Source organism: Cardiocondyla obscurior, linkage group LG22 (genome assembly GCF_019399895.1).
Source record: "Cardiocondyla obscurior isolate alpha-2009 linkage group LG22, Cobs3.1, whole genome shotgun sequence".
Classification (NCBI taxonomy): Eukaryota; Metazoa; Arthropoda; class Insecta; order Hymenoptera; family Formicidae; genus Cardiocondyla; species Cardiocondyla obscurior.
This window is the reverse complement of record NC_091885.1, coordinates 3,441,627-3,467,257: the sequence shown is the minus strand read 5'-3', so window position 1 is coordinate 3,467,257 and position 25,631 is coordinate 3,441,627. Positions and strand designations below refer to the sequence as shown.

General features: G+C 42.5%; 1 long non-coding RNA gene across 1 annotated transcript; it reads left to right on the top strand.

Moving 5' to 3' along the window:
* Positions 1-1,825: 1,825 nt before the first annotated feature.
* Positions 1,826-4,383, top strand: LOC139111123 (uncharacterized). Its single transcript, XR_011547155.1, has 3 exons — positions 1,826-2,422; positions 2,612-3,211; positions 3,496-4,383. It is a non-coding gene; the product is annotated as an uncharacterized lncRNA (long non-coding RNA).
* Positions 4,384-25,631: the final 21,248 nt, after the last annotated feature.

Genomic DNA, 25,631 nt, shown 5'->3' with positions numbered 1-25,631 from the left:
CCTCTCCCACCTGTAATAGTTTGTTCTATATAATATATAGTGCGATATTGGAAGCATAAATTATAGTTTGAGCGGAAAACCCACGTGTTAATTGTTGCGAGAAGCAAAAGAAATTTAATTATTAAAATAAAAGTATAATTGTATTTCTTTTTTTTTTTTTTTTTTTAATATTAAGTCGTATATGATTTTTATTACAAGCGTGATTATGAAGCTTGAATACATAATCGCGTATGAAAAAATATTTCCGTATTAATTCCAAATTAACTTCTCAATTTGTTTCTCTCATTTCCTGCAAATTAATTAAAGTTTACGAGCTAATCTTTTAACGGGGAGAGGAGCAGGATGAGAAAGAATGACGGGACTGCTCGCGGAAAACTATTAAGTTAATTAAAGCTTAATCGATCTTTTATTTTTACTTGCTAACACGAAGCGATTCTTATCTCTCGATCTTTCGCCGCGGGAAAAATGATTTTCTATCGTTCCTTCGCGAAGGAAAAAGCGCGACAATCGCTCTCGAATAATCCGTACCTCGCAGGTACCATGTAATTTTTTCTTTTCCCTGCCAGCTTTTCGCGCGCCCGTTCGACGTCGCGCACAATTCCCGACTTTTCCCTCGGCAATTGCGCGGGCTCGTAAAAATTCAGCAGCCGCGACATATCCTCGTCGTCGGGTAAATCGTTACATAGTTGGTTTTCTACCGATTTTCCGAATTGTACGCGAAGTTAAAGAAGCCGCGCCTACCCTGTAATTTTACGCATTTTCTTCGCGAAGGACGAGACTTTGCTCCTCATTTCACGAAATCATAATTGCAACAACCAGCTAAAGTCTTCCGATAGACGCCTTTTTCGAATTTAGTCCCGTGCCGGACCTCGTTTAAGGGTCCATCGTTTACGTTCAACGCCGCAGAAAGAACTGCAAAGCCGTTTCGTCATATTTTATGCAAAGTAGAATTTTTCTCAAGACAAAATAGAAAAGAAAAAAAAGTACATTTTTCCGTTCGCGTTTTATTCGAATATTAGATATTATATTCGCCGTATAATCGTCTAATCGTTTAACGCGCTAAATTAAATAGCATAGGGTAGGTGAGGAAAGGGGGTGCGGGCGGCAGAGGCGTGCGCGCGAGCGAGCGCAGGAGCCTTCCCCTTCCATTCCGTCCCAACGTTGGAGCAGCTCACACGCACTACCCCACGCTCCGCACGTGCTCGCCGAAATACGCGTAATTACGGTGGACAGACATAATCCAACACCTAAGATGCCTTCTCCCATCAATCCTCCGTACACGAAGAGCACCCACGATCGCCTCATTCCCTCGTAAAGTAAGTTCCGTCCTTGTACGTACGTGATTGCGTATCATAGTCGTGATCTTTGTCTAACCAAAAACTTCCGTCGATTAACATAGGTGTGTTGGGAGTACTTCGAGCATATTCAAGGCCACGATTCTTTTACACAACGTGCTCTATTGCTGCGTAAGGGGCAAGAAACAAACAGCGGTCACCCGCAATGCTTGCGTGAGAGGCTACATGTATACACGGCATGTTCACGTGATTGCGCTGGGATTCCTCGTCGGTCCATCGGTCGGTGGGTGCGGGTTAGGAGGGGTGCGGGCGGCAGTGGCATGCGCGCGAGCGAGCGCAGGAGCCTTCCCCTTCCATTCGGTCCCAACGTTCGAGAAGCTCACACGCACTACCCCACGCTCCGCACGTGCTCGCCGAAATACGCGTAATTACGGTGGACAGACATAATTCGACGCCCAAGATGCCTTCTCCCATCAATCCTCCATACACGGAGAGTACCCGCAATCACCTATTTCCCTCGTAAAGTAAGTTTCGTTCTTATACGTACGTGACTACGTATCATAGCAGTGACCTTCGTCTCACCGAAAATTTTCCATTGATTAGCATAGGAGGAACTCGGGAAAAGTGTTTCGGGAGTACATTGAGTATATTCAGGGCCACGGTTCTTTTACACAACGTGCTCTATTGCTGCGTAAGGGGCATGGAACGAACAGCGGTCACCCGCAATGCTTGCGTGAGAGGCTACATGTATACACGGCACGTTCACGTGTTTGCGCTGAGATTCTTTGTCGACCGACCAACCTGCCGGTGACCAAACGCAAGGTTATTCATGTACGCGTAACATAACACTTGTATTTAATGATTCTCATATTATACGATACGAATATAATACTTAACTATATGATACTTAATAAAGAATAAATGTAGTTACCTTGAACACTTCGTATACCATTTTTGTATTTAATATTGTGAAGATATTAATGAAATAAATTTTTTTTTCTTTTTCAGGCAAAAATCTGAAGGAGGACTGGGTTACGTTTGTCGGAAGAGAACCCTTATCTGATGAACATCCTGAGAGGAGGAGGAGGCCCAGGATGGGTATCCTGCACCGGCGGAGCAACCCAGAGGTAATTATTACTTTTTTTTTTACACAATATTAATAGTTTTGTTATTTTTCAATGATAGAAACTTTTATTTTTAATTATTTTATTGATAAATTAATTAAAGGCGCATTAAATCTTTTTTGATTTTTTTTTTCAGTAGAAATTAATTTATATAGCATCTCTACAATTAAATTTTCTATTTTTTTGTTGCAGGTTCATCTTTAGGTATAACCTCCGCTGCGGCGCATCAAATAGTAGGTCGCATGACTTTTTTTTTACTAACTTCAATAAAAAAAAAAAAACCACATAAACCGGGATATTAGGAAAATCGCGTAAAAATTCGGTATTCCGCGTAATTCGGGTGTTCCGCGACTACCGCGTACTTCGCGTAACGCTTGTAGATTAGATTAGAAATATTAACAGTATAATTAGTAATATTTTTTCAAACTCAATATATGTGATATTGTAATATAAATATGTAAAAAAAAAGAACTAATAATCTCAATGAATGGTAAAACCATATCATACAGTTTCTTACAGCTCGTCGCCGATCGAATAAACGAACCACGGTCGGGGTTCGTCGCGAATATCGCTAAAGTATTCGGGCGTCCGAAAATTATTTAAACTTTTTAAACGGGAGACCCGCCAGTTTCGCGCGAATAGTATAACAATTCGCGCGCGTATTCGCGAGTGTCGCGAGTGACCTGTGGATGATGTGACCTGGAGATGAGGTGCATGATGACGAACTGACTGAGTGCTGAGAGGAGGACCAGGTCCTGGATGGACTTCGGGCATCGGCAGAGCAACGTTGGGGTAAATATCTTACCTCATTTAAATTAAAATAAATCTTACCTCATTTAAATTAAAATAAAATTTTTTTCTATTTATTTGAATCAATTTATCACTCTGATAATAATTTGAGAAATAATTGTACAAAGAAAATGATTAAAAATAAAAAAATTTTTTTGTAAATCTTTTCTGGAAAGTAGTTAATTTTTTGAAGTAATAAATAAAAATTGAGTATAAAAATTAAATTAAAAATCCATTATTACTTATTTATGCATATTTTTCATGTAAGTTTTATATTTATGTTACAGAATATCATCGCTCTTCCTTGGTCTTCGTAGCTGAACTCTGCCCGCATCGCATCGAATGTAAGTCGATTTTTTTTTAACAAGGCGACAAATTTACAAGAAAGTATATTGTCTATTGTATGTATTGAAATATATTAATTGATCGTTGTAGAATTAAAAAATAAATTACATCTTGTAAGTTTGTAGCCTTGTAGTAGTAGTAGCGTAGTTTTGAAACGTAGCAGCTTGTAATTAGCTTGAGAATAGAAGGACGTATTCTTTCGTCTTTCTCGTTTACTTGCGCCGCAGTCGACGTTTTCGATTTTTCAGCATTTCGTAAAAAATTCGTTTACAATACGTATAATAAATTAAATTTTAATAATAAAAATTTAGCTCGAACGTAAAATAAAAATTTACAAAATAGTAATAAACTAAGCTGACATTCACTCTCGTTGTAAGGAGTGACCAAACGAGAAACCCAGTCAGCAATGCGAGATAGGAATAAATATTCGGTTTAATTTAAAACAGTCTTTTAAACATTGAATTTTAATTAACAATTTGGGTGGGAATAAAATTTGACAAAATTTTTTTTAGCGCATTTTTTTAATAATTTATAATCAACAATTTGGCGGAAAACTTGCTGACATATGTATACTCTATGTATGGCGCAGTTGAAATTTTTATTATTATTTATAAAATTATTTGTAATTATTATTTATAAAAATCGATTTGTAAAAATATCTTTTTGTAAATATACATTACTTGCTATAAAGGTTTTCTGTTTTTTTTAAATTATTGCCATCCGGTCATTGATTGTGTTATTTATTTTATTTTGATGTACCAAATCACTTTTCCTACGTTTTAATTTTCCTTTTAATCCTTTGTCGGTGGGAATAAAATTATACAAGATTTTTTGGGGAGATTTACAATTTGGAGGAAGACATATGCTGCTCCTATGTATTGCTTTTGGATGCAGCTTACAACTGTAAAATGTATCGTTTTTTTAAAGTCAAACTTGCAGACCTTTTAAGCGTCTTTAGGCGTGCTAGATCTTTGCGGCGAACAAAAATCGAGATTGTCGCGCCTTTGAAATGGCACCGGTAACATAACGAAAGAAATTTTCGTAGAAACGGCACTTGCAGTAAGAAAAGTAGTAGGAAAGAAACGCGATGTGACTGCATTTTTATGTGTTGCTTTTTATGAACGTATTAAAATGATATATGTCTTTATATACCAACGAAACTATTATAACTAATTAAAATTTAATAATAATTACAGTACACTATCAAAAATAAAATACAAAATGTATATTTTATTTATGTTTCTCATAAAGAATAAATTTTTAAAAAATAATACTTTTTTCTTTACGTTTTTTGTATATTTTTAAGTAAAAAAAACGTATTAAAAAAATTAATTAAAATTTAACCGATTACTTAATTTTTTTTTATGTTAACGTGAATTAATGCATATTGCATTTGTTAATGTAGTATTCTTTTAAATGATAAAAAGTCACTGCAGAGATCATATCGCGCGAAGTACTTCGCCAACGTATCAATCTTCCTTCGTTCCTTGATTAGTCTAATTTGGAATATTATCGATTTCACTAGCAGGCAAACGTTAATTAATTTACCGCAAACTATTGCACATTTTAGGAATGTATTAAAACAGGGCAGGTCTGATTAATTTTTCCATTTATATTCTTCCACGCGCCACTGCATTTTATTATTTTATTTTGTACAGTACGCGCACATTTTAGCGAATCATTGTTACGTACTTAGTAAGTAAATGAAGGGCATCGCCTTATATTTATTTGGAAATGTTAGCTCGCAAATCGGACGGGATAGTATACGTCTTTTGCCTCTATTACCATCCGTTTAAATTACAAGAAAATATTCCAGTGTAGCTATGTATCGCGCCAATATTACACGTTCAACAATTATGAAAAAACCTTCCCTCGAATCTCTATTAATGCAAATGATATCGCTCGGTATATTTCCAGTCCGCGAGTGCGCCGTGGAAACAATAAACGCGCTCACCGATGGTACCCGCGGCGCGGTAAAAAATATTTTCAAGCATCGCAAAATAAAGCAAGCGAATTATTCATTGCGCGGAAGAAATTAATAAACGCAACGGAGCCCAGTTACGTTACGTCGGCTATTATGCATTCGCGTTTTAATTTTCAGCGCGCGGCGAGCGTAATCCTCTTCGCTCTTTAAACCCCGTCTCGCTGACCCTCCCTCTTGGGTCGGAAAGGGCCAATTTGGCAAATGAGCCGCGATAAAGGACAGCTGTTCCGCGCTAACGGACATTAATAATTGATAATTATATCAGGAACGCGAAGTAACGTCGTCTCTGGTGAGATTAGTCGAATATTCTCTGCAATTTGCAACGAAAAGATAATCGTGCGTGCGTCGCCCGGCCGATTTTTTACGCGCGTCGAAATTTTTTTCACTGAACACCGCGGGCACGTTGTGTTTTTCGAGCAATGGACCCCTTTAATTTTTCACGAATGTCAGCGAAAAATATTTCACCCTCGACTCTTCCGGACGTTTAACCACGACCATGCTATTATCATATTTTTCTCCCGCCGTTTTCTTTTTATTTGATAAATAAATATACACCTATCTGTTACTAAAATTAAAAGAAAAAAAAATATATATATATTTATAAAAATTTTAATTTTTATAATAATAATTAATTTAGTTTTGTTGACTCGCGTTTGGCAATTATCCTCATTTGTGGGCTTTCCTTTCGCCTGTCACGTCGCCTTCTCGCGACTCTTCAGTTCGAGATGCACCGTTCTCTATCCGCGGCTTCGATTTCTCGTCGTCTTCCGGTCTCGCGTCATTCTCCGCGGACATGGATCTTGCGATCGGTACCAATTCTGCCCATACGTTAGAAACAGACGAAGTTTCGCGCTTGTTATCGTTCCGCCATGAAACGGCTTGATTATTTAAGGTGGATTAATTAATCGGGTGGAGGCATAGGGTTCCGAGGCCCGGCTGCTGCCACAAAGGGTTCCGCGCCGAAGTATCGTAATACCCTTACCATGTCGCTAACTTTCGCACGGCAAATATTTGCTTGGTCAACGCCATTCTAATGCTATAACAAAAGTTAGTTTGAAAAAGCGCGTTTGAAGCAATGAAGCGGATTCGATAGGCATGTCGAAATTAACTCCGGAAATTGCGCGCACGCTACGAACGCAGCATTTACACCGCTAAGAAAATAACATTTCTTTTCCACGGCAATATGCAATTTTTAATTTAATTTAATTTGTTTTATTTTTTTTTTTTTTAATACTGAGAAAATTGTACGATTTTTCTCTTTCGCTCCCTTTATCAAAAACGTGTTTCCAATTAATTCATTTAACCCGTCTCTCTATTATCGCGTCAATTTACAAAATTTTATATTATTTGAGGACAATTAGCCGGCAATTCGATAACGGAGTCAGGTGAATAAATGTTGAAGAACAGGCAGAGTAGAAAAAAAAAAGAAATTGAGGGGGAAAAATTATAATTTGCAGGCACGTAAATCTCTTGGAATGATACGGCGAGACGTGGAGGAGAGAGGGTGAGGGGTCGGGGCGTTCTATTTAGAAAAAGAAATGGGGTAGACTTGTCGGCGCACGCTGCTGTTTGCCAGAAGAGCGCAGTATACTCTTGCGGTATCCTCAAATATTTATAAGCCTTGCAGATTGGTGGAACATCTCATTTGAAAAACACATACGCGCACCGTGAGGCTCCCGATATTGCAGCCGCATCTTCGCGTCCCCGCATTTTTTTTTTTTTTTTGTACCCGGCAGCGCGCCGCGCAGCCAGAAAGAGAGAGAATTGTTATCGCGCGTATATGCAATTATAGTTACGCTTAATGTGGCTACGCGGATGTATAGTCTTAGGCTTGTTAAAACATGAGTTCTCTCTTTATCTTTCTCTCGAGCACCGTTGTTAAAAATTCCGGGAAAACGCTCTCTTCGGCAAACGCACGCGATGGAGAAACTCCGTTAGTTCGTTTTATCACACGGCCCTCTAAATGTTTAATTCTAGAGATTACGTCGAGTATGTGTATATTATCGCGGAGTAGTTACTATCCTTTGCGCCCACTAAGTTTGATAGCCCTTATGCCGAACATATATACTATATCCCAGGCTACTTCGCTCGCCAGGGTATAATTTCGACATGCTTCATTGCTAGAACGTGATATTTATACATTTAAATGTATAAATATCCAATTATCTTTGCCCAATATTATTCCTAATTATCAAGAGTAAAAACCACTCTCGATTCATCCATATTTATAATTTTAAAATCGTGTAGGACGAAGTTAGACTACGGTAGATAAGAAGCTTTTGCAAATCTACCTTCCACGTTCGCCGTCGGAAGGAAGGAGGGAGATCATTATTATTTTTTTTCCCCCTTTTTTCTTTTCTTTCTTCACGAGGGAATAATTTACGCTAGCGGGTCGCCTCTTGCGCGGAAAACGCGTTACGAGATACGTGGCGTATCTTCGCATCTTATCTTCGTGCGAGAATGCGACTACGGTAAAAGGGAAGCGCCAGGGCTTGGGGGACACCCCTGAAAACGAAAATAGTTCTTGAAACATCGCCAGCCTTTGATACCGCGTGTATACTCACGTTCCTAAATAAACGCCGCGCGTGCGAAAAGCACACGCGTTCTCATCCATCGCCGGGTAAATGCCTGGAGAGCGCCGAACAGCGTTCCGAATAAATTATTAACCCCCGGTAGCGACAGAATGCCCCAGCCGTTTTTCCTGCGCGAGTTCCTGTTGATGCTGCGCCCGAAGGAAAGCTCTCGGATGTCGTGATATTTACGTATTCAAACGATTACGAGATCGTATAAAAGCTCGTAAGAGTTTCTCTTCGCTAAACCGACAAGTAAAAGCCAAATTTTACGAAGCCATGCCTCCTTTTCGTTTATATTTTATGCATTTTCGTTTTCCTGCGCGTCCCCGTTATGTCATCTTTATAAAGATGATTAATATTAAGCTTGATGAATATTCATGACACATTCTTTTGTTATCGCGTTTGAATAGATTAAAATTCCATTTTTACAAATCCGGGCAAATTACTCGAGCACTATCGGATAAGCGCCGTTTAAAGAGTTGAAAATCCGCGAGATAAAATAAATAAAATATAATAATGCGACGCCTTGCAAGGCGGCACATATCAGGCGGGTAGTTAGCAGGTCCGCTGTAATCTCGACGTGTCTAAGATACGCGATATTTTTCTCGGGCGTGTAAAGACATTTAGCTAATATTTGGAAACGGAGGTTTTTTTTTTTTTTTTGTTTGCAACGCCAACACGATAGCGATAAGACATCGATAAGTAGGCACAAAATGCACTTGAAAGTTTGAGGCTACATTATGCACGAAATGTATGGCACGATGCGACAGAAGCGAAGCTACGTTTCGCCATCAGCATTCATATATTCGTCCCCGAATCTGCACCCTCCGGAAAATCAATACTTAATGAAATCAATGTCGAGACACATCGCTCTATTCGGATGTGATTCCTGGTCTGGGAGACGCGTTGATGGATTTATCGCGGATAACAACCGCGTGAATCACGGGTTATATTCGACGGTCCTCATAATTGCCCACTGGCAATTTGTCAATTTACTTGCCGGCAAGCGAAATTGCTTTCTATTACAAGTCAATTCTGACTCTTGAAAACAAGAAACGGCACCATGATCACTCGCATAATCACGACGCTACGTATGGCTTTATTAAACTTTCGAGAAACGGTTTGAGAAATCGTAGGGAGTTGCAGATTGCTTGAAAAAACATTAACGTTCAAAAGCTAGGAAAACATTTAATATTCTCCGTTTAAAATATTAACCGCGCGCGTGGAAATTTGATCAAGATGTAAAACAATTATTTGTATCTTGTTATTAATGGCGTTTTACGGCGACTAGGCGACGTAATATCGCGCGGTGTATCGCAACGGTCCGTGCTGCGTTTGAAACGCGTCAGAAGCTTGAAAGGCTCGGATAAATCTTTAGAAATGACGAAGAGAGGTGGATCTTTGTCCCTGACAATCTGACCAGAAATCGGGCAGCAGCTAGTATTTCCGACGGGCTCGGGACCACCAGCGATTACCTCACCTCGGTGTCCCTGCACGTCTCCGTTTTGAGGGCGGTGGCGTTGCGATTTATCAACTACCTCCTCTTTGGTCTCCCTTACAACGCGCGCGACCGAAATTACCATTTCATACGCCGATTTGCCTCCGTCCGGGTAAATTTATCGGCGTCCCGCGTCGGCTCTCTTTTTCACGCTCGTCTGACTTATCGTCGTCTTTCTCTTGCTCTCGTATTTAATCACCGCAACCCCCTTTCGTTTCGTCTCTCCCCCTTGCCTATTTCTGTCCGAACACTCGATGTGCACCGCAAGAATCGCACTCGAGGAAAGGAGAACCCTTATAAAGCTCTCGATGCGGGACAGAAAACACGAATCACTCGCACGGCCTCGCGGAGGACCCGCGCCGCCTTCATTTCCCTCTTCTCTTTACGATGACATAGAAATATTCCTCCCGGCTCGTGGAACCGGGCACCCAGACGCTCTCTCACTTCCAGCTGTATAATCGATCTCGTCCGCGGTATTGTAATAGAGTAGTGCCCTGCGTTTGAAATTCCAAATAACGTAAATGCCACGGCGAGATATGCGATACCATCCGGCCGTATAAATTAGCAGAGCTTAAATATTGCAAATTGGTTGTTCCATTGTAAACTTCAGTCGTCGGATAATGTTGCGTCGGGTAATGGTTTTGCGGTTTACAAATATACGCGCGCGCGGTGAATCTATAATTCCTATTTTATTGTAAATTTATCTTCTAAAATTGCTATTACGGTCGACGTTTCGACATGAAATTAAACGAAATGGATTAAACAGAAATTAATCCAATTTTGTACTCTTTTTTTTTTTCTATTTTTTTCCCTGTTCTTTTTTTTTGTTTCCTTTTTTTATTTGCCGTGCATAAAAAAATATTACCGTGTAAAATAAAGTTTCGAAATAGTTCTTATTTTTGTACAATACCGCGGATAATCTTTCTCGTCGATTCGCACGCGACTAAAATATCTTTTCGCATTGAAAGGCAAAATCGAAGATGCACCCGTCCTGCTGAGACGAGCCATAAATGTCAGACGGTTCACTTATTTCGTCGTGCACCCTCGTGCTCGCTCGCCGATTTTCCACCACTTTAAGGCGCAATTTGCAAGCCCATAATTCACGTTCCGCTCCGGATACGTGGATCACTCCGCGACCCCGGGGATCTTTTGAGCGCGGCATTTTTTTATCCCGCATTGTTCCGCGTCTGCGAAGTAGAAAAGCATTCGGCGCCGCGTTCAATAAAACGGGTTAAAAAGACACGTGGGGGCTTAACACCGCCCGCGTGCCCCGCTTTCGTAACGCATAATCATCCGTTCCGTTCGACGAGTGTCCTTATTATGTCTTTTCTCCCGGCATCTGGCGCTCTCGGATCCTCCCGCGAATATTTCCATCCCGTTCCCACGGTACCTCGAGAGGATACCTCGCCTTGCCTACGTCCCGCGGAATGGAGCCCATGCTCCTCTCGCTTCTCCCGTCCTTCTCTCGCGGCGCGGAGGTTTGTTCTCCCATTATTATTACCCCATCCCGCCGCTCGCTTCCTTCTTTATGTCGTCGCCTCGTCCAAGTCTGCGATGCCACTCGAACTTACGGTAGCTTACAACGGCGAAGGAGGGGGGTAAAAGCACCCCCTCGTGCCCGAAAGCCCCTTTTTAATACACGCCGCTTAATTTTTCATCGAGCAATCCCGCCGTTCCCCATGACTGCATCATCCCCCGTGCGCGCTCGCCGGCCGATCTCGGGGTGTTCGAAAATGTGTTTGCGTAACGTCGGTGTTTCTTTTTACTTTGCTAAGTATACGGCTTGTTCACCTGCCGATACCTGGGCGATGGTAAAGCACACAACGGCCGCGTTATAAAAGTCGTAACGCAATATTTTTCACGTAATGAAAAAAGAAAAAAAAAATGGCAATTGAGTTACGCTGCACGTTCGTGTTTCGGAGAGCTAATAGTTTTTAATTTTTTAGCTACGCATTTTATTATTTAAATATGCTCGATAAAATATAATCGGGTGCGTCAGGGGTCCACGCGAATGTATAAATTCGCGGGAATCAAGTCGCAAATGCAGCGCTAGCGTTATTTATATTTCCGACAAAATGCATGGATTTCGCGGCGCGCAACCGTTTTGCCGATCGCATTTATCGCGCCGTGCGACAAACGGTGACGTTTCGTAAAAGAAGAAAATAAAAATTATTAATTAATTAATTCGCCCCCACGAAAACGGTGCGGCGCGTAGCGCGGTGTCTCTCGCCGGTTTTATCCGTCCCCGATTAATGAGTCATCGCTAATTCAGCGCGAAATTTACTTCCACCCCGTTCGGGTCGCCTACGAGGTGCACGTATCCCACGTATGCACGTATCCTACGTATGTACGACTCGTCGACGAGCGTGTCACGGAAACGAGAATAAAGTACGCCGTAACGGCCAGGGATCAGTCGGGCCCACGAGCCATTATTTTCCCTTGATCCAACGGAGGGTTTCGCCGACGGTGTACCCCGTGTATACGCCGTGCAAACCTACTTTATATACATCGCGACGCCGTGTACGTGGCAATTGAACTTTCGCATTCACTGCCGTGATACTTGGGTCTATCTCGATTCTCGCCGTGAGATCAACTACGAAGTAGCTTCCTGCGAATAAATTGCTACGTAAAGTTTGGTAACGCGGAGCGGCATCGCATTAATCATTTGCTTGAGGTGCGCTCTATACATCGACACGTAAGGGGGTTGGGTCTTCGCTCGAGAATAATGACAAAGAGACAATTTTTCTCACGGGCAAACTAACTGCGCTCGAGAATATGCGAAATCGTGTACGAAACGTCAATCAGTGTCCCAAATTAATTTTTGTATTTAATAGTGATATATAGGAGCGATAAGCATTTTAGATATGTACGTATGGTAATCGCTAAATTATATTCACACGCGTTGGTATTTATATATGAAATTTCGATCGCTGTTCCAAATTGGATTTCGAATGAAGATATTATGCGTGGAAGGATAATAGGATTGTCGTCGCGCGTTAGGCACGCGTTGCGTTCGAGCATCGATTTTTCAATATCACGACTCGAGCATTAAAATAACGTTCACTGTACCAACGAGGAGCAAGCGCCCTTCTGGAACCATCGTTTCTTGTTGACTCAACAAGGGGGTCTCGGTAAAGATATGCTGTCTATATTAGATCGAGGGTAGGATAAAAGACCGGCCGAAAATTCGGAAAGCTGTGTAAAGCTTTCGATTTTACTCGAAGGATGCTCCGCCTGGGGGAAATGCCTTTGGGAAAGATAAGATTTTCCTTGGAATACTTAATATAGAATTTCAAGCTTTTCATATTTTAATTAATCTCGTTGGAATCCACCGGAAAATTTTACGTCATATAGAAATTTAAATAATTTTCCAATTTGTATGTCAGTCTGGACGAAGGCGCTCAAAATCTTCGTAGCTCCCACCCGCGTTAGTGCCAAATATTAGTTTGGCAAAATTCTTTATCTTCGAAATCTTATCTTCGAAAAAAAAAAAAAATACTTGCAACATTATCGCAATATATAATATCCGGCCCCGTCGAGACCTCGTCAATAACGGAACGGAAACTCCATTTCGTTGGGATCAGTTAAGGATCAGAATTATGTACGGGATATATTGACGTAAATTATTGCGCTTTCAACGTGCATTATTATCATCTTTTCTATCGGCAATCAACGGTAATATACGAGCGTCAGCGATTCGCGGGTGGGTTTTATCGCGCCGCGGCATCAATTGCTTATCTAGCCGGCTACATCGTGCACGCTGCACGCGCGTAATATATGCGGCACGTGTTATACCCGCATTGAAGGGGAGGAGAGTGGGAGCAATTTTAAAAGGTGATTCCTCGTGGGAAATTAAAGCGCGAACGTCGAAATAGAATAACTATAGGCGCCCCGCTCGATTTCCGGTCGTGCCCGGAGTGTCCTCCTCTATCGCCGTCGTGCCAGGAAAAGCCCGTCGCTGAAATTTTTCAGCTCACGCGAGGCTTTTGACACTTTCCCCGATGTGTCGTCGATTGAGTTACTTGTTGCGTGCGTTACGCGACACGCGAGAGCAAAATGTTAAGTTCCGGCGCCGGTTCCGTTTAGTCTTGCGATCGGCGAATAAAATAAAATAACTATTTTTATTATTAATTACAGATGCGTATGCGTGTATCAAATTTTTTTTTAAATTCTTCTTTTTCGTATCCTACAAATTGTTTTTCATCTTAGTCGATTATACCTCGCAAGCAGTTTACGTTTCGCTCTAGCAACGAGAAAACAATTGTTTTCAGTTTCCAATGCGAAATATCCCGCTGCACAAATGTAAAAAGAATCTTCTCGCTCCCGGCGTTCTTTTCGTATTCATATCTGCGTGGAATAAACTGCATGCAAGTAGTAAAAATAAACTGGAGCGGTATGGAAAAATATTTCGAATAAACAGTATCGTTCGGTGCGCCAAGGCTGTGTCTCTACTCGTGGAATACTGTCCAGTTTCGCATAACCGACGCGACTACTATTACTACCGCGCGCAGATGCGATTTCGTCGATATATAGGTTTCGTTTCCGGGCGCGGAATTAATAGTGCAATTTAGCAAACCGACGTAGCGTTAACGCGATCCGGCCGGTCAATTCTATAACGCAATATCGGTCTTCAGGGGCTTGTCAAGGGGTCGAAGTGCATACCAACGTGTTTCCTTGTGTTTGGCCATCTATTTATATACCGATCACTTCCGGCTTTCATTTCGGTACGCCGCAAATTCGTCCGCAGTAGCGTCGGTCGGCGACGATCGGCGTCGAACATTAAATAAATCGCGGATAAAGTCTGTCTTTCATCGGCGCAAGATAAATTTGACATTTACCGTCACGTATTTCTATCCACGTTATTTTTTTACTTTTATATATATATTTTTTTTTTTCTTTTTTCCCTGCTGTACAATTTTCGTTGCCAGTTGTTTACTTTGCTTCAAATACAAATTGCAAACCTAAAAATTTGACGTTACCAGAAATCTCTTTCCTTTGACGGTTACGCCAATTAACGCACGTTTATTTGATATTTTGCGAGAGACTTTTTATCATGCCGTGCGGCGGAATAAACGCCTGGCGAAACGGATAGCGTATTAAATATTACAATCTCACGTTGATTCACTTGTGAATCGTCCTGTAACGCTAATTGGCACCCCCGCGTAGGGTTATAAAACGCGTTGATTTTCATCGACCAAACAGTCCACCCTCGCGTGTCGGCCGCGCCGGAGCAGGGCTCGAATATTTTCATACGTTTTTTCGAACACCCCAGACATTCTTCGACCGCCGATCGCGGAGCTTGTTAATTAAAGCGCCTGGCCGCGTATAAAAGTCATACGTGACGCCCGGCCGTTGTCCAACGGGAGCGCGTAGTCGTTATGACGTGCAACCCGAAACGTATAATAAAGCGCGAAGCGTTGTGCCGCGATAAAGAAGTGACGGCTGTCCGATTAAGGATTAAATACCAGGGGAGAGAAACAGCACTAATGCGCATGCAACGAGGAGATCTCATAGCGTGAATATTTGCACGACCGCATTTATGGAGCGTCGCGGCAAAATAAGGTAGCGTCGCGGTATGGGAAATTCAAACGAGAAAAGAGCCAGACGGGAACGCGGTGACGTGCTCTCGTCGTAGACCGTGTCGGCGTAAATTTCCTCCATCAACTGCGAACAAACGGTTCGTTTCGATCGCTGGCCCCGGCATTTCGCGATATTTTTATGACCGTGTCCGCGAGCGCCCGTCACTCCCAACGTCGAACGGTTATATTCTCGTGGGCGGCGTGGGCCATTAATTGAAAAAATTCCGGCCAGCCGGCAATCGGCGACGAGAACGCGGCCGGCGTTCGCGGGATCGCCCGGACGTTCGTTTACGCATTGTACGCCCGCGGCGAAAAGGAAAAATAAACCTTTACTTCCAGGAGCTCGATTCAAATTAAACTCACTTGGGGAGGGGTTAATGTGGTATGAAATGAAAATTGTAAATCGCGCGGCCGCGGCAATGAAAAAGTTTCGCGCGGCCGACCGCGCGCCGATGAGATTCGTTTCGCGGTCGCGAGCGAACGATATTTCCTTCCTCGTTCTCATGCAAACACCCGATGGCTAGTACATGCAACTTTTCCTCCGTTCCCTCTCTTTCTCTTTTTTTATTTTTATTTTTTTTTTTTTTAATGAAAGCGTCAAACGAACGCGCAATTTCATTCCGAGATATTTATCGGCGTTGACAGTTTCGCGCTTGTATCCCTTCGTTACTGTTCCCCGCGCGTTTTGCTGCAAATTTTTCATTCAAACGATGCTAAAATGCATTCTTTGTGCGCTATACAATACCGCAGAAAAAAAAAGAAGAAAAAAAATTAACCGTGCCATTTATACGGAAGTCAGGACATTCTTCTCTGTATTGCGTTCTTTGCCTCAAAGCGCGGTCGTCTCGGCGATTAATCTCACCGACTGTCGAATTACTTAGAAATTAATCGACCGTTCCGACACTTGTTCCGCGGTAACGTACAATTAACCAGACGGACAGAGAGTTATTACTCGTAACGTGGCACACGAAAGTATTCAAAGACCAGCCAAAACTGTACGCTGAAGAAAAGCGAGACCGATCCGCGGATTCCGGTAATTAAACCGCGCTAAATACGCGCGAAGAACCGGCGCTGAAAATTCCGTACGGTTGAAATTTTCACGTCACAAAGTTTCACCGGTCGAGTACCCCGGGTGGACCTTGAGCAGCGTCTTTCGACGCACCGATGATAAATGTCCACGGTCAAAGTGATCGACGGCTCGCGAGGACAATCGGCGCACGTGCGTGACGAGCAAAGGAAAACGAGAACGCGCGCGAGAGACGGCCCTTTCTTCTCCTCTCTCCTTCGGCTCGCATTACGAAATCACGTTGAATCTGGAACGATGCGCCCTGTCATCCTACCTTCTTGCCACGCGCGGCCGCTTTCACGGGTAAAGTTTTCGTGCGGGCCCGCGGACTCGACGGCCGCGGTTAAATTTGGAGAGCCGAGGAGGTGATGTATAAGCTCTTCGCTGTCGCGCACGTGTTTTGCCTGCGAACATCGCGCGCGTAAGAGATGCAGCCGGTGGGATATATATATGCACATAAATACGCGGCTCGCGGTAAAAAACCGGAGGGAGAGCAGCGGGTCGAAAGGGAGTGAGTCATCCCTTTGCGCGCATCGAGCCTCATTCATGATTTTTTTCCCCTTTTATTTTTTTTTTTTTTTTTTTTTCTTCGCCTTTTCTTTCCCCTTCGCGCTTGGAGACCGATAACCGCGGAAAATACCCGTGCTGTTATCATAACGACGCCCCACGACATAATAAGATAGATAATACGATCACGACGAAAACGAGCGCCGATCGATTTTACGGGCGCGACGGCGGTAATCTCGATTTCAAGTACTTCCGCGAACGTTAAAGGTTTATGGTATATACTTTAGATCCGTGGATAATAATGAATTAATAAACGTGGAAGTGGAAGTATTTAATCTAGTACGAGAAAAGAAATACTAAGAATTAACGCTGAATAATGTCCCCGACGCTTTTGCAAGAAAACCGAGAGAGTCTCGTAAAAAGTAGCTTCGTAAAGATAAAAGCAGTAGGTCAATAAATAAATTAGAAAAATAAAAAAAAAAAAAGAACAGAAAATAATATTTAAAAGAGCGTGGAGCGTTATTAAATAAATATTAATTGTTTAAAAATATATTGCCGCGAGTTAGATTTTCTCGCGAGCGGTCCGTTATGCACAAAGTATTAGTTCATGTACTTAAACTGCAAAGGGAGGATTATTCATGGCGCCGACAATAGCTGCATTTCGAATGTTCTTACATATCCGTCGCCGGAGCTGAATTCGAAAAGATTCGGAGTAAGCGAGAGGCAACAATGCGATCCGAATCAGACGAAACGCCCGAGTTCTTTCGGCGCTCAAAGAGAAATCTACCGTGGCTGTATGCATGCCTGACAATAGCAGCACGTGGATTCAACCGTGTATACTTTACAGAACGGCTGCGCTGCGCGGTGTCTGATCCACGCTGGAGATCGAAAGAAGCACGGCAAATAGAAGCGCATTGTATCTATGTGCATAACGTACACTTTAATACAGTATCGTATTTTTAACTCGGAAAATGTAGAACAGAAAAAAATATATGCGTGTAAGAGATATGTACAGAGATATCACTGCGTAGGGAAAACAGGGGAAAAAAAAAAAGAAATAACATTGGAATTGGAAATGGAATTCGGAAATGGAAAGAATAATAGTAAGCGGAAAATAAAGTAAACGGTATTAAACGAGCCGTATAAAGAGTCGCGTTTTTCCGTAAAAAATAAAGAAAAAAAAAAGAGAGACCAACGACGAAAACTGAAAATTGTACGGTAAGCAGTTACAGTTACGGTAAATATATGATAGGTCCGTGTTGAAATACTGATTCTCGCGCGGTCGGTGAAAACGATAAAATAAAAGATTTTAAAAAAGTAAAAAAAGGAAAGGGAAAACCGCTGCAAAGTGATATAAACGGTTACCCGATGAAACGTGCTAAATATACGCCGCTCCGAGCCGAGGTGGTTGATAACTCCCACTGTTTTTAATCTTAATGCCACGTGATTTACTCCTCGTGAACTCTTGCACTTTGGCGACCTTATAAACGCGGGCGGCGTAAAACCGACTGCACAAAGGGGTTTCGAAAGCCACCTCACCGATATGATAGCCCGACACGATTGCATTAAAAAGAGAAAAAAAAAAAACCGCCACTCCCGCCACTCTTTATTTCTTCGTCCACGCGTTCCCTCTGCTTCAGTAAGTGCGCGGCCGTGCCCTTTACTCCTCGTTCTCGAACTCGTAACAGTAAAAGGGGGGCATATTTGTTTTTCCTAAGAGAACCAGGCGGCTCTTTTTCCGAATCGGTAAGACAGGCTAATTAGAGCGGCTGATTTATCTCCCGCGATATTTTTAATAGCGTGCGCAATAACGTCACCGCCGGCTCTACGATATTTTCGGTGCCTCAATTACGACCGTTGCCAAACGGATTGCTCGCGGTTTCCTTGGAATCGCATCTGAATCGCACAGGCCACGGTTGTCAGAGCCCGCTCTTCGGATACGTGGAAAGGCGGCTTGATTTTGGCACGGGATTAGCCTCGACCATATCCATCGCGCGCATGGAGCCGAGTAAAAACGAAAGCGGTGTCACGGTGCTCCGGTATTTTCGAATCCATGGGCAAGGGATTCGCGAACACAACCGCGTTATTTTTAGAAGATGAAAGGGAAGAGCCAGAGCGACCGAGCGACACGCGAGATGGCTCGGAGTGTTTATACGCAGGTTGTAAATCCGCGACCTCTGAAATTCAATTTTATTTTCCGGTAAATATCGAATATACGCGAAGAAGGCTGAGTTCTTTTTATTTTTTTATTTACTCCTTTTTTTTTGGAGGTATACTTTAATCAAAATTATCTACCTTTTTCATAAAACTCAATTATAAACATTTTAATATTATAATAAAGTATATACGTATACAAGAGAGGGACTTAAAAAAAAGGGACAAAGTATTAGTTTACGATTTTAGTTCGCGCGACAGAAATTTTATAAAATTATTTTCAAGAAGCAATTTTTTGACAATGAGAATACTGACTTCTCCGATTTTTTAAGAAAAAAATAAAAGGAAAAGAAGACAAGAAAAAGAACTTATGGTCTTTATGCAAAACCGCGTTTCTTTCGAGGCAATTCAAAGCGTAGCCAAGTACGGGCCTATTCTTATTCACAATATATTGCACAATATATATGTGCAATAATACATATATATATATATATATATGTATATGCCTAAAAGCGAAATGTAAAACCTGCATGAGGGCACGAATTGCTTTCGGTCTCCCCTCGTTCTTTGCAAATGTGTCGAACGCACTGGCGTAGAAAGTTTCATTGCGAAAACACGTTGTATACGCGTCAACATTCTTCCGTCGTGGAAACGCGACAACGTCACAATCATCCAATTTCAATTAAAGTGTAATTCATATCGTGTTTTCAATGAGAACAAAGCGGACCCTTTTTTTTTTTTTTCTTTCTTTTCATCCCCCTTTCGCGGCAAACAAAGTCCTCTAACGCGCGCGATACGCGCGAAAATTACGAACTGCATTATTTTCATCCGCGTACGTCAATCGAAGCGAAGTCAATTTATCCTTCAAATTCCCTCCCCCTCAAAAATAAAAAAAAAAAAAAAAGAAAAGAAAAAAAATTAAATCTCAAAGGCACGAGATCAAGCGAAGGAAATAAATAGAGCAGTTACAATCGTGGCTTTCTCCATTCTCTCCAGACAACAATAACCCTTTCATCGCGCTCGTGTAATAACGCTCAAGAAGATACAGGGACCGCACGTGGGGATTTAAATATAAATCACCTCCGCGCATATTATCTAGCTACGCTATTGCGTACGAGGACAGGCAACATACCAGGCGACGGGAATGGTGCCCCGTAGAATCGTAGGGGACGACTTATTGACTCCGGCTGGCTGAATTTTCCGCCATTAAATTCGGAAAGAGAAAGATCGGCAAGGGGGTGGCAGGTAGGGCCGGATAGGAGAGAAGAAAGAGAGTCGAAATAGGATAGAGGAGGCTAAAAGGGTGGGTTAACTGCTAGGCCAAGGGTGAGTGTGCGAAACGTCACGGCATATGTCGTGCACCGCGGCACTATGTAACACGCTTCTCTCGTCCTTATACATATATCCTGGCCGACCCCCGCGGGGGCTTTCGCCCGTGCGGCGAGGTGCACTCGCGTATGCATTATAAATATCTAAGATATCTCGCTGATATAACCCGCCACGGTGTGCCGGCCGACACACTCCGGCGGCAAATCAACTCGCAATCTCGCGCGGATCGACAAAACGCGGAAATACTTTATGCGGCGCCCGTGACGTGGTCGGTTGACAAGAGCGATAAACCATAGCGGTCGCGACTTTTACGCAGCCGCGATTACGTCCCGTTATCGAGTCGTGATCCCGATGCTGCGATTCAGGGAGGTAATTAATGTCTCCTTTGAACGAGGCTTCTTACATTAAAAATATTAATTTTCGCAGCTGCATATTTAATATATTAATATCTTCGACAAATATTTTTCCACGTTTTTCGTTCTCGTAAAGATTTACGTTAAATGCTAAAATATATATATATGTAATTCTGCACAAATAACGAGATAGAGATTTATTTAAGCGTCAGCGTAATATATTTTAGTAGCTATTTTAGGACACGTTACATCATGCATGGTGAACGTTTGCCCTGGCGAGCGAAGTAGCTTGGGATATGTATATGTTCGGCATAAGGGCTATGAAACTTAGTGGGCGCAAAGGATAGTAACTATACCGGTATTTCGAATAATTTCCGCGTGCGCCCGCAAGTTAGACGCGCGCGGAATAAAAAGTTTCGGCGTCAGAAGGTTCCTATATATCGTCGCGATCCCGCAGACGCGCAGGATTTTCATTAATTCGAGATACGAATTCCACGCGAGGCTGGGGGAGGAAAAAAAAAAAAGAAACGGCTTTGCGAAATTCCGATCCGACGAGCTCCCGATCATTTTTATATATTTTTTTCTTAGCAGTCGCTTTGTTTAATTATACATGTATTCAAAGCCGCGATGAGGCGCTGTCCGAATTATTGTCACAATTAAAAAATTATCCTGCATTCAAATCGCACACCATAATTACGGGGAGACGATATTTTAGTATTCACGTCGAATTTCGTATTTTCGAGGTGAGGGATCTTTTTTTTTTTTATTGCAACCGCGGCATGAAGCGAAACGGGGTTAATCTAAATATTATGGTGTATTTGAAATATTTTATTTTTTTACAACTTACATTGAAATATATCGTGTATGAAAGTTACTCATCAACCCGCGCTAATTAGCGAACGCAATTACGTAAAAATTAACGAAATGCGAGCTAAAACGAGCTAACTGATACGCGAATCAAGTTCGTGTCGCCCTTTAATAACTCGGGGGAAGCACGCGAAAATGTTGAAAATTATATTTCGATGCGCGCAACATGTGTAATTCGTTATTTCCACGAATGGACGAAGAAGCGTTATTCATTAGTAATCAATAAGCGGGGGGGTCGCGTTTACAAGTTCGGGGTATGATAATAGGAAAATTCAGTTAGCCTAATGGGCGAATATTACGTATATGCGGATTGACGATAAATTATTATATACGTATCGTAAGCGTTACTTTTAACGGTCGAGGCTCAGGCCCCATTATCGGAAGCCATTATGCTCGCAACGGATTGCGGAATCGCAGAGCCCGCTCTTTAATGCGCAATCAATGTTGGATCTCGCGCCCACTATGAAATCCGCGAAACAAAGGGATCAACAATACTGCCGGGTATAATAAGCGAAAATTGATCGGCAGGATCGTTCAAGCGCGAATATCCGATAGGCCACGCCGGAATAGTCATATTTGCTATTACGTACGCGATATCGTTTTGGGATAAATATTTGCCCGTCGGTTTCTCCCTCGGGGAGCCTATTTCCGCGGTGCCCCGTGTGCTTCTATATTCCTTGAACGAAGCCAATCCGTAGGACAAACTAATTTTATTAAAGCGACGCTGCTCGGCGAACTTGATTTCTCTGTTTTTTCTCCCCCTTTCCCTTTGAAGGCTCGTCCGATCCTACGTCTGGCTTGTTTGCGAACGAGTGCAATTTTGTCGTCGTTCGGAGCGGCAAACATCGGTGCGAGAAAACAGGAAAGAGAAACGCGTGCCGCTAAATTCTTTTTGTCGTCCGTATAACTCTAAAGAGCATAACGTTAATTAATTAAAAAATTTCTTGAAATTGGAGTGTTTCTTTTTTTTTTTTTTTTTTTGTAACATGCTGTTAATTTAACCGAGCGAGAAAAGGTCTAAAAATATTGGAATTGCAGTTGGTAAACCGTTTCTAGCTGTACATGTTATAAGAGAGATGAGTAGGAGCGTTTTCTTGGCACCGAACTTCATCCCCCGATGAATTTTTAAACGTAATACCGCGTCGAGACGGTGCAGAGAGATGCTTTCGTGAGAGGCGCGGGTGAGTAAGGATTTTCGTGCGTAGAGCATCCTCTTTGCGGCGTTCGAGCTCTGGGCCGGCCAAACATAGCATTATTATTCCATGTTAAGCACGGTTAATGCTCTCTCGGCAGTGTTCCCGACCACGCTTATTCGAAGAGAAGAGAGAGAAGAAAGTGTGAATAATCACCGAGCAAGGCCGCGAGCGAGCGAGGCTCCATTTTTAACGAGACTAACGAGGGCCTAACAACGCTTATTGTCGAGTGAGTGAGCGTGATTGATGAACTCGTCTAATTGAAAAAAAAAAAAAAACGTACTCGTGCGATATAAAACATACACGCGCTTTGACCTTTTTTTTTTTGCTCGCAGTAATAAATGCATGATCTTGTCGTTGAAGTTATAATATTTTTTTTTTTTTTTCGTGAAACATATTGAGCGGCGGATAATTTCCAAGCTATTCGAGCCACGCCTCGTAACTACAAGAGAAATCGTATTAATTCTCCTCGATCGTGACGAGTCCGCGTGCATTTGCATAATGTGCAACCGGTGATATCCGGCGATATCCGTACGCCGCTAGGCGACCGGGGCCACCGCGCGAAAAAGGGATGAGAACACGCCGTTGAATTAATTTGCAAAACAAAACGGGAAAAGGTTAATGAAGAGCAAAGTTGACTTCCATCTTTCCACGCCTAATCTTCCCTGCGGCTTCTATCTCACCGCGTGATGACCGTGCACGTGAAAGGTGCTTTATTCCGCGTCGCGTCCGGTGCCATTTGCCGGCGGGTTTCCATTTACGGAATCTAATAGTACAAGCTCGCTAGAAAGTCTTGCAGTTTCGTTTAACCCCTCGGGTTACCCGAATAACACACGGTGATATCGACCTCAATGACAATTAACCCTTGCCCTCGAGCCTTCGAATAACATTTCAAATATGCCCCGTCGCATGCACGTCTCCTCGAAAATTTTAAGCACGTCCCTTACGAGTCGTTTAAAAATAATAATGTGTAAACGTCAAGTGTAAAATGTAATCTTAATTGCAAAATTATAAATGATATTAAAAGTAATAATTTTATCAATTGAAAAATATATTTAAAAAATCTATACGTTAATTAATTAATTAGGTAACATTAAAGTGAATAGCACGATCGGAAATGTCGATCTCTCGGCGGCTTCTTTCGGAAAACTTTGCTATTTCGAACGTTGTCCGTTAATAACGCATGCGAATCGACAGAAGCTAGGGTCGACGAACGACGGTCGTCTAACGAGATGAGCGTCATTCTCAATTAAGCTCGCCAGGTAATTTAGCCAAGTTTTTCGGAGTGACTATAGTCCGTATTAAAGTCCGATAATTAATTACGCGCCGTGCACGCAGACAAGTAAGAATAGCAAAGTCAGCACGCGGCATCCGTACAAACGGAGAGATTTCCACTAACCGGCGCGGATTAATATTTGATCAACGAGATCTAATCGCGGAATTCTGCATCTGCAACGCGCGCGCGAACCTATTATTAAAATACGAAAATTATTTATGCACGCCGACTAGCAATTAATTTGTATCGGCGCGAGAATATCGAACGCGGGTGAAATTCTGTTTCGCTTGTGTACGAAAATACCAATTGATCCAATAAGACAAATCGAATATCGCGTATTATTATTTTCATTATTTTTAATTATTAATCAATTTCTCTTGAGTCGGATGGAGGACGAGCGTGTCCGATTTTTAGATAATGTCACTAAAAAAATAGTAGACGGGGAAAAAAAATTTGTCAGAGAGCTAATTTGAAAAGTAAGAACAGGCGAGAATGACGATATCGACCGCGCGGTTTTAATTAGCGCCATGTTATTTCGGATTTTCTACTGTGATTATTACAGTCTGATGGAGCGTGTATTTCTGAATCCGGAGCAAAATAAGCCCCCTTCCTGGCACAAGACAGCTTTTCCCACGCGAGTCACTCGCACGCAAACGATCGATACGCGCTGCACCCGGTTGCGCCAAAACATGCGTGTTTAGCGCCGAGGCTCTTTCTAAGAGCACCTGCCAAATCGTACTAGTTTCCACTCTCGTTCGTTCCTTGGCTCCATTTGCCAGCTTGAGTTCGGGGCTGGGTCAAGTGATCCGGCCACTTGAGACTGCGTCCGCGGCGCCGACAGCTAAGCTAGCTACCGAGGAATTGGACCAAAAATATTTCTCGAGCCCCGAAACAGTCGGCAAAAAGTACCCCGTACGTTCCCGATGCGACCAATTTAATCCGCGGGTATAATTCAGCTCGATACAAATGAAATTCTCTCTCTTCCTCTCTCTCCTTCTCTCTCTCTCTCCCTCCAATAATCGGGTTTTTTTTTCTTTTTTTTTTTCTCTTTGATAATCGAAAGAAGGAACATTAACACAAAAGGCTAACCTGATATTCGAACGATCAGATCGACAAACGATAACGCTCCGTTAGTGGACGCTAAGCCGGGGAGCAAATGCTCGGGGCTTTGATGAGAAAAAGACGACGAGGGGGGCTCATCTCGACGTGATGGCGGGACTCGTCGTTTTTGCGAACTCCGAGGAAACCGATTTCCCGAACATTGCGCAAGCAGTCGCCTCCTTAGGCGCGATTTCCTGGAAAAGTAATTTCCCGTAGGAAATCCTCCCGACTCACCTCGAGTCGAATAACAGTGGCTGAAAGAATCTCCGCCAGTCTGGAAGGACCTCTTGGCCATCCTGTCTAAAGGAACCTGCCAGCACTCTTGAGTAATACCGTTGAAAGGAGATTATCCACTTCGTGTATTTACCTCGAAACCCTCCTACCTTACCTACTACTCCTTGAATTTACTGGAAAATTATCAACAATGCGGCGAGAATTATCGACGGCCACCGAAACAACGGGATCAACTCTGAGAAAATAAAATAAAGAAAATACTGCGATACGAATGTCTCAAACGTTTTCAACGGGGAACATTCCATCTACTCGCTGTGGTGTCGTAATTCTTTTCGTAATACGTAAGTTGTGGTGACAATAAATA